Raw genomic sequence first — 10,423 nt, 5'->3', positions numbered from 1 at the left:
TGATATGTTTAAAATGAGCATCATCGAACCATTTAGAGCAACCGTGTACATAACAAGGGCGTCCCCTTCTCCGTCCAGAGATTAGGCACTGAATCTTTCGTTACAGTTAGAGGAGGCGAAGCTTGTCAAGCTTACAATGGCGCGAATCTTACTCCAGTCCTCGTCACTTGATCACTATTGATCACTTGTTTGAATGTATGGTGGTAGAATTTGAGGATTTTTAATGTTCTTTCTCATTTTTTGAATGAAACTGTAATATCTTATATAAAATGTAAAACAACACTGAGATTTATACATATTCTCTGTTATTATTGCTTGCTTATATGGAAGAACAATTAATGTTCTTTCTGTAATATCTTATATGTAAAACTGAATAGGGAAATAACAGAATTCTAGTTGGAATAAAAGGAGAACATAGTCTGACAAAAGCAAAAACATATGCTGGGAGTGGAAAGGATTGTCTCAAACAAACTAAATGCTAATCCCCAAGCAAACAGTAGCAACTCTTCCAATGCTGGAGAGAGACCCAAGGTGAGGGCAAATAAGTGTGTAATGATGGTGCTGCCCCACTCATTTAATACACAATGATTCTGCATTGACATCAAAAGCTGAGTCACAGCCAAAGAGCAACTCTTTCTATAAAGAAGTTGAGCCAAGCCACACTTGACGCCAACAAAAAGACCAGCAGAGAAGCCAAGACAACCTCCAAGAGACCCAGCAGAAATGCAGCCCAAGGATCCCAAAAAAGCTGCAACAGCTAACTCAGTCGTGACAGAGCTGAGCATAACAGAAACAAAGCAAGGAAAAAAGGGCTTGATTCTGCATTGACAACAAAAGTTGAGCCACGGCCAAACAAAAACTCTCTCCACAACCATCAATCCTAAAAAAAACAGGTGATGAAAGGCCAGCCAAGCAGATACCTGAGCACGGCAGAAGTTGAGCAGAGGAAAAAGAAGATAAAAAGCTGCCTCAAGGTACTGTTACAATTAACGGTTTCATGAGTTTTGATGAATAACATGATTTAGCTTTTTTTTTTAATAATAATTTTAATTTAATATATATATAAACTCATGTGCTTTTGACGTAATCATTTTTAATTCGTTTTTATGTGTTTAAGAGTTAACTTCTGTATCATGTGACAATATACTTTGTATTATAATTTCTTGCATTTTCATTGTATTAAATCAACATTGAAGGAAATTTAAGATGCTAAAGTAAATTATAATTCATTATCCATAATAATTATTAATCCTTCCCAGGTTAGAAGAGAAATCACTTAGGAGTTTTGATATTAATAAATCATGAGGTGGTTATTCTTGTAGATATTTCAATCTCAATTATTTTGAGAATAAGGTTTTGTCTTTGTTTTAAAAAATAGTGTTATTGGAGCCCGGGACTACCTGTTGTGTGAAGAATATATAGGATTCTTCATGAAAAGTTTGTTTTCGGGTAACTTGCTCGAGATTTGCGAATAGATGACCTACTTGTTGCGCGACAAATATCTAGGGTTTGATTGGAGAGTCATTTCCGGTTGCCAAACAAGTGGGTTCGTAGTGTGGGTTGGAACTATTAACTTAAATGGTGTCGATGGGGTATTTATCAGTTTCCGGTAGTGTCAGTGTTTGAACTACTGCTTTAGCTGAAGACTGTGTGGTGGCTAAAATGGCAAAGCTTGTGGAAGAAGCTCAAAACAGCAAGTCTAAAACTCAAAGATTCATAGACAAATCTGCTCAGTACTATACTCCAGGTTAGGCATAGTACTGCAGTCCAATTACTCATCCAGTTTTATAGGCTTTCACTGAAGTAGAGTACCGAGAACGAGTATTTGGACAGCCCTTCACATCATTCGTTTAGAATGAATCGTCAGCTCCATTGCTAGACAATCCTTTATATCCCAGTGTATATATATATATATTGGTAAAGGAAGATTGCTCACAGAATTTCCGGAACAGGTAGAAAGCCTTTATATCCCAGTAAGAATAAACACTGTGATTCAGATTTCAAACACGTATGAATACAACATCTATGGAATAACTTTGGTCTTGAAAGTTTTTGGCAGTTTTATCAAATAACCATGATTTCTCTCGATTTTTAATCCGATATGTGTAATTCAATCGGTCCCTTTAAACCAGCAATATATCATGTGTTATAACCTAAATTTTTTAAAAATAAATAAATAATAATAATAATAATAATTTGAGAATTACATCAAGATAACACAAATTGAGAATTTAAGGACTAATAAAGATGTGATTATAAATTTAAAAGTTAATTTGGTCAGATATTAGAAGAAATGATAAGTTTGGAGACTTAAATAATCTTTGAATCAGTTTAATTAATGAAAGTTAGGGTTTAATTGAAGAAATAATAAAGTTTGGGGCTGATTTGAATCAATATTGCAAGAAATTAAAATCCAAGGGCCAAAGTGAATAAATTGTAATACTGATGAATTAATTTTTTCAAAAATAATTTTAAACTAATTAAAAGTTGAATAGAAATTAAAAACTAAATTAATAAATTGAAAATCAAGAACGGTTTTGTAAATGACACCGAAAGCTAATCCAGAGGCAAAATTAAAATAGCCATTTCAGGTGAAAACAACGCCATCTCAAAACAAGCTATTCATCTCCTTCATCCCACCGATTCAAAGGAAACGGCAGCAGATCATTGTCACGTATCTCTCCCCCACGATGCGACACTAACAGAGACATAGAAGGGGCATTCTCTTGCCCTATAAAGACCACAACACACAGAGACGAAGAGGCAGGGGGGAAGAAAAACAGAGACATAGAGAAGAGAGAGAGACTTGTGACCTTCCTCCAGCAAAAGGGAACTTCAACTTCCCCTCACCGTAGGTTGTTGATCCAACCAACCAACCAAATACAAACCCAGAGAAATCAGGACGAACATACAAAAGCCACAAAGGAGGGGAGAACCACAAACACATAATACAAAAAAACACAGACGAAAAATGAACAAACACAGATAATACAGAGAGAGACCAAGAGGAACAAGAACCGAGAGAGACAGAGGGGACAAGAGAAACAAAAAAGGGAAAGAGAAAACAAGCAGAGAAAAGCAAGAACAGAGGTGAAGTGAACGAAAAACAGAAGTAGAGGGGAAGAAAGTAACATTGGTTAGCTAGCCCTCCATCACCATCGTCTTTGTCTTTAAGTAGCAGCTTCAGGTAAGTCTTTCTTTCTCTCTCCCCCGCTTTGCAGCTTCAATTCTTAATAATAATTGTAATAATAATAACAAACATGGATTGTGGATCATAAGGAACAGCAAACGAAAGGCCTTTTGTCATGATATATATATATATAAAAGAAATGGTTAGGGTGGCGAATCTAGAAGGTGACAGACCAGTAACAGTGGCTGTGGCAGTAAAGATACTATGATGGGGGATCGTGAGATAGTATGTTGATGACAGTGTAGCGCTGCACAATATGGGAGCCTGTAGGCCTAAAATGATCTACAGGCTCCATGCAATGATTGCGACAATGATTGAGCATAACCTACAAGGATAAAATTGCAAGTTTTGCACCCATGATGGGGATTATTGGTGAAGCATATCAAATAATAAGCAAATTATCAATATCCTATAATCTAGAATAAATCGGTCAATTCTGCTTATAAAAGCATGTTACCGCTCAGGATATTCTATACGCAATACGTGACTTACCTGCAAGTCTATCAGCAGTCTCCTCGGCTGGTAGTAGTAGCTTAACTCTCTCTAGATAGTGCATGTCTGCATAGCTTTCTTCTTCAACCCTGAGTCAGTGTCATAGAATATCATCATATTTCTGTAGAAGTAGACTCATAATGAAACATACATCACAAGTAGAATTTATCTGACACAGACGAGTGAAAGAGCATATTCTTTCTTTCCCTGGCAAATTATAATGGCAACAGGAAGAATTGTAATCTAGATTGATTCAAAATCAAGAGTCAAAGATGTTAATTACCTCAATGTCTAGGATTCAAAGCTTTCCAGAATCCACACACCATCTTCATTTGCATCTATACTTCCTATAGCTCTTTCCACTCAATAAACGAATTTCGTACAAAACCTTAACTATAGCAATCTGTAAATGGAAATATATAAAGTTAAGCATGAAAAATGTTTCCCACGACTTCTTTACAGGATAAAAAAAATAATGGCAACTGAGAAAGCTCCACAAGGACAGGCAAGATGACACAGTACCTGAAACACTAGATTTTGGTACTTCTTTCATATTCAAATTGATCCAGGTAAAAAACCAAGGTTTGGATTGAAATAATTAACAAATTTAAAACAAACAATCTACTAGTGTTGAAGCAATTCAAGAACCAATAAAATCATGAAACCATGTAATTTTTTAATTATTACGGGATCACTTCTGTTAGAGCTTAGATGATTCATTTATATATTTAATTATTTGTCAAAACCATTAGATATTTACAAAGAATCTTGAACAATTAAAATAATGAAAACCAGAAGTTGTACCCTATATTATGTCTATTCTCCACGTAATTTTTTCTACTAATTAATGAAATTTTTTTTGATTCCTACAGGAAAATTTTGTTTTGAATTGGACATTCACTCTTAAAAAATAAAATACAATACATGCTTGATTATTTCCACACCAACCAAACATGCCCTATGTGTTCTTGTTCCAACAACCACACGGTGTGGTCCACACCTATTAAAGAGAAAAAATAAAAAATCTAGAAAAGTCAAGACCACCATTCCCCACCAACCATTACCTAGGCTACTACTGCTATTGAATGTGTTGCTATTGGCTCAGCTGTTAAGACAAAGACGGGACTAGGTTGCATCGAATGCCATGGTTCTTGTTCTCGAATCAGCAGCTATTGAAGACGGTGTTCGAGATTTTCCTGTTAGCCCTGAGATAAGCATTTCTTTAGCTTTCTTCTTCGTGAACTGTGTATTCCTATTCTACGACTGGTTCAAGTTTTTTTTTGACAATCTTAGTTATCACGGAGGAAAAAAAAAACCCTCAAAAATCAAATCCATCAGCATCACTAAATCCCACGTCATAAGATCCAACATCAAACACCATGTCTGCATAAAAAAAAAAACCCACCAAAAGCTCCTCCTAGCAACCCAACCCCTCAACCCTTCCCAAATCTATTATTCTCTGGTGACTGTTGCACTTCACTGGTGGTGGGTGGGTGCCCATGAACATAGGTGTTTTGTATACTAGAGACTGGAGACCGCGAGACAAACGAGATGGAGAGGAGAGAAGAGTCAGTAAATTTTGTTAATTTTGTCAAACTCGGTAAACTTGGTCTGAGTTTACCGAGTTTACTGGTTTTTAAGTGTTTTACCCGATTTAACATGTTATATCTGTGTTGACTCGTATAATCGTATGATTTTACAAGTCAATTCGCAAGTTTGACAACCTTGCATTTAAGTAACTTGACATTCTTGACGCAAAGAGATCAAACCATCCAAACTTCATGTCAGAGACATTGCTCTCCCAAATTACAGCTGCAAATAGAAAGGAAAGCTCAGTAGTTGAAGAGATGGTACATTGTTTCATAGCAATTATTGCCATGAAAATATTCATGAATAAAAACAGTAAAACCTACAGAATAATCTCTGAAAGTGAAGTTGCTATACCAATTACTTAGCTGAAGAAATATTTCTCATCAATCATGATGCGAATGTGCTACTTACTTCTTGAGGTTACCAATTTGTTAATAATGTAACTAATTTGTTAATATTATTGTCGTTAAAATCCAAGTCCTCCAAGCTGCTCAAGGATTCTTGATCTTTATAAAAATAATAGTTAATTAAATCACTACAACACAAAAATTGTGTTTTTTGAAATTAAATTTAATAGAGAAAAGAGAAGTATATATATAAAAAACTAATCTTTTAAATTTTTTAACCTCTTCAGTCTATTATAACCTAAATATAGTGATTTAAGAGATGAAAATCCCTTCACAAATGATAAAATACTGTTACCAAATTAAATTGATTATATCCCAAGTCAAGGTGCTCTAAATTGCTCAATCTCAGTAATTCATAACCACCTATATAAAAAAATAAAAAAATTAAGACTTCATGTAAAGAATGAAAAAAGATATTATTGGAGTAATTTAATTATTATTGATGAAGAGGTATGTAAAGAGGTTGGGGTGGTGAAAGAGTGAAAATAAGAGAAGTAAGTGTTACAGTTACGGTCTGGTTTTGTATGATTATATTAATAATGAAAGGAATTAAAAGAAAAACAACAAATCATCTTTCGTTGTTTTAATAATCAAAATATGTTTTCTGTTTTTAAAATCTCAAGGTCTCCCATCCCACGGACCCATCTCCCCGTGGAGATCGAATAAATATGTATAATTCAATGTTCATGACTTTCTTAAGCAAAGAAAAATAAATAAAAAATCTGGAAAAAATCTCAACTTTTTTTTAAATCTCTTTATACTTTTAATCTGGATATCTTTGAGGAAAAAATGCATGATGACAATGGTCTAACGGACCCAACTCATGGAAAAAATGCCTGATGGCAACTCAATTGTTTCTATAGATGGAGCTATCAAATTCAGGAAACTATGTTATCTCATCTAAAGATATATGCAAATATGAGAAGGTGGGATGATTCTGTAAAGATGAGGATGTGGATGAGGCAATTTGGTGTCTCTAGAACCCCTGGCTGTAGCTGGATTGACATTAGAGATCGGAGATCGTGTTCATGAATTTCATGATGGTGACAACTTATATCATTATTCGGTGAATTTATACCAATTGCTGAATGAGATGAAGGGAGAAGGTTATATTCCAATTATCGGTTGCATATGGAGCTGGAAAAGTTGAAATCTTGGTTTAAAAAATATTGTTTTTAAAAAATATATTGAGGTAATATTTTTTTTATTTTTTGCATTTGATTTTTTATATCATAACATCAAAATAATACAAAAATATCAAAAAAATATTGATCGGAAGTAAAGAAAAAAAATTTAAAAATTTTCAATTTGTTTTAAAATCATTTTTGAAAAGTAAAAATAAACATGTTTTAATAAGAAAATTCAACCTAACCTATGAAAAAAATATTATCATCACCCAATTTTATATAATATAAAAAAGGTCACATCAATTTATTTTCTCTTTACAATATAAAAAAAATTAATAAGAGAAAAGAAAAGAAATTTAAAGAGGAAAAAAAATTAAAAATATCTTAAAAGGAAAAAATTAAAGAGAAAGAAATTTGATATTGGTGTATTGAGTGCTGCTTAGCTGTGCGTTATTCATAGTGCTACTATAAAAAATATTTTATTTAAAAATGGTGATGATACAAATATATTATGTGCTTTTAAATCAACTCAAGCATTTTTATATTTGACAAAAAAATTATTGAGATTAAGGTTGAAACAAGCATGCTAATACGTTGGTAGAAGTGCCCTTTAATGTCCTACCATTCTACTGATTAAGGATGTGTTTAGTATGTGGGATTGGGCATGCTATTATTAACCGGTTCAACTCATATGCTAGTATACTTTAAATTATTATTTTTTTAGTGTTTTTAAATTGTTTTGATGTGCTGGTATCAAAATATTTTTTAAAAAATAAAAAATATTATTTTGATACATTTCTAATTAAAAATCACTTTCAAAAGCTACTACTACCATACTTCCAAACACATCCGTAGTTGAACTGGTTTTTTATAAAATTATTAATTAATTTTTTTATTATTTTAATGACTGATATTAAAAGTAATTTTTTAAAAATATATTATTATAATATATTTTATATCAAAAGCATTTTAAAAAATAATTTTTCTAAAATTACAAAAAGGTTCTTGTTGTCACCATTTCAATGTTCGAACTTTACGTAGGCCATGTGAAAACATGGCTGCGACATGCAATTGTTTTTTTTTTCTTTTTAGTTTTTATAACGAGTGAATAAAATAACCAAATAAGTTAAAAAACCTATAACGACATTTAATTTGAACGGGCCATTCAAATCGGTTCAATTTATTTATTTATTTTTTAAATTGATGTGGTTGGATTTTTCTTTTTTTCCTCCAAAACCAATCATTCTCACCCACAAACGACTTTAATGGGTGGACCCTTTGTGGCGCTATTCTACCATGAGGATTGAATCATTGTAATAGCGGAATGCCTCACAACGAGGGACCGTTTGGATCATGATATTATTCTGAGGATTATAAAGTCTAGCTAGGGAAACCCCTGCTGGACGGCAACCTAAACTGAGTTACTTGATCATGAGATGCTGTCCTTAATCTAACACTATCCAGAAGCAAAGATATTGGCCGGAGACTATTTAATTATATGGAAAGGAAAAATTGTATACGGAAAACAAGAAATGTACATAGAAAGATTCAACAAAAAATCCATATCAGTTAAAAGGAGGATTTTCTAACTCAAAGCTTAAGAAAACCCGTTACACTAAATGAATACATGCCAAAGAAGATGAGAATGAAAACTCCTAGTGAGCCTATCATCACGGAAAATATATTTGTTGCTTATTATCATGTTGATGAAGTGAAAACTCATACTTAGCCTATCATAACTAACTCTTTAAACATGTTTCAAGGTTTATACACTACACAGATATCCTTTAACGATGAAGACATGTTGCTTGGATCAAAATTCTATAATTAGTTTTTTTATTAAAGGATATGTAGATAAAAAGATGATGATCGTATCTTGGTAGATGATGGTTTGGCTATCAATATACTACTTTTAAGACTATAAAAGAGCTTCAGATTCCTATTTATTTTTATATAAAAAAAGGTTTAATGTCATATACCTAATTTACTGGAGATCCTAAGATCCAGGTTCAAAGAAGCAACCAAATCATGTGTTAATTTAATAGCAGCACTCTTTCCCTTTCATTTTAAGTCAATAATTTGTATACTATTGCAATAGCTAATTTGCAATTGAAAGGGCAATATATATATATATATATATATATATGTAAAGTATTGACACAATTGTTAATATTGTAAGATAGTTGCTCTAAAATGAGATTATCTTTATTGACCATGTAAAATAGTTAAATGATAATATCATGGATTCACTTATAAAATGTTTAATAATAGAGCAAGTTGATAATCATTGAGGGGAATGAGATTAAAACAAAGTTCAATGAATTGTCATGATAGCAACCTAACCTAGTTTACTGGGGATCCTAGGATCCAGGTTCAAAGAAGCAACAAAATTATGTGTCAATTTAATAATAGTCCTCTTACCCATTCATATGATATAAAGTGCTATCTACAACGAAAATTGGATAAACTAAGCTTTTAATGACTTTTATAGCATGAGAAATTCAAGTGAGGTATTACATGATACTTTTAAGAAGAATAACCTATGTAAGTGTGAAATGAGGCTATTTCTATGAGAATTGAAAATGCAAATTATTTAACGCTACCTGAAATCAAGACGTATTCTAGGCTAAAAGGAACAGAACCGTGAAAACTAAGAAAATGACTGTGTAATCTCTATTATCTGGTTTTGCACAAAAGGCTAAACAACTCAAGACATCATGTTTGCTGGTTAGCCGAGTAAATCCAATAGTTTTAACTATGGAAGGTTCAAGATCAAAAGTTATCTTGCTCAATGCAACGACTTTTCGCTCCTACTCTTTATTTTCATGTCTACTTCGTATTTTATTTTGATCAAATAATTTTTATCATGTGGGGGGATTGTTAGGGTGTGAATGGAAAGTTGTATTTGTTAAAACTCTACTTGAAATAAAAACGTGTACTTTTAAACTAGAAAGTTGTAATCTTTTATTTTTAAAAGTTATGTTAAAATTAAATGTTAGAATTGCCTATAAAAAGAGACAATTCTAACATGGATTTGATAATGAAAAAAACTTCTAGTCCTTTCAAAACTCTTCTCTTTTACATTTCTTTACTCAAAATTCTTATAGAGAGCAACATAAAAATTTTAGTTCGCCATTTATTCTTGGTTGTGCTATCAAGAATAAGAGATTGAGTAAGTTTGAAATATAATATTACAATTACATTGCTAGCATCAAAGAGCAAGTAATAAATTGTTTTATGATAATTTATCGTCATTCTATTAATTTTAATCTGTGGCTATCCGTACATAATAGATCTCATAGATCAATCAAAATTGAAAATGGTATTGAGATTTCTAAAACTATAAGTGAATATACAGAAAATGATAAAAAATTATTTTTTTATGGATGTTAAAGCTGTAAATATTTTATATTATACATTGGGCAAAAGTGAATTTTATAGAATTATAACATTTAAAAATACTTAGAGATATATAGCATGCAACTCATAAAGGAACTAATAAGTTAAAAAATCTAAAATTGATATGTTAATTCATCAATATGAATGGTTCAAAATGTTTGGTGAATTCATAACTAAAATGTTTATTAAAATGACTAAACTAATTAATAGTTTATTAG

Source organism: Populus nigra, chromosome 8 (genome assembly GCF_951802175.1).
Source record: "Populus nigra chromosome 8, ddPopNigr1.1, whole genome shotgun sequence".
NCBI classification, from domain to species: domain Eukaryota; kingdom Viridiplantae; phylum Streptophyta; class Magnoliopsida; order Malpighiales; family Salicaceae; genus Populus; species Populus nigra.
Note: the sequence above shows the minus strand (reverse complement) of the source record.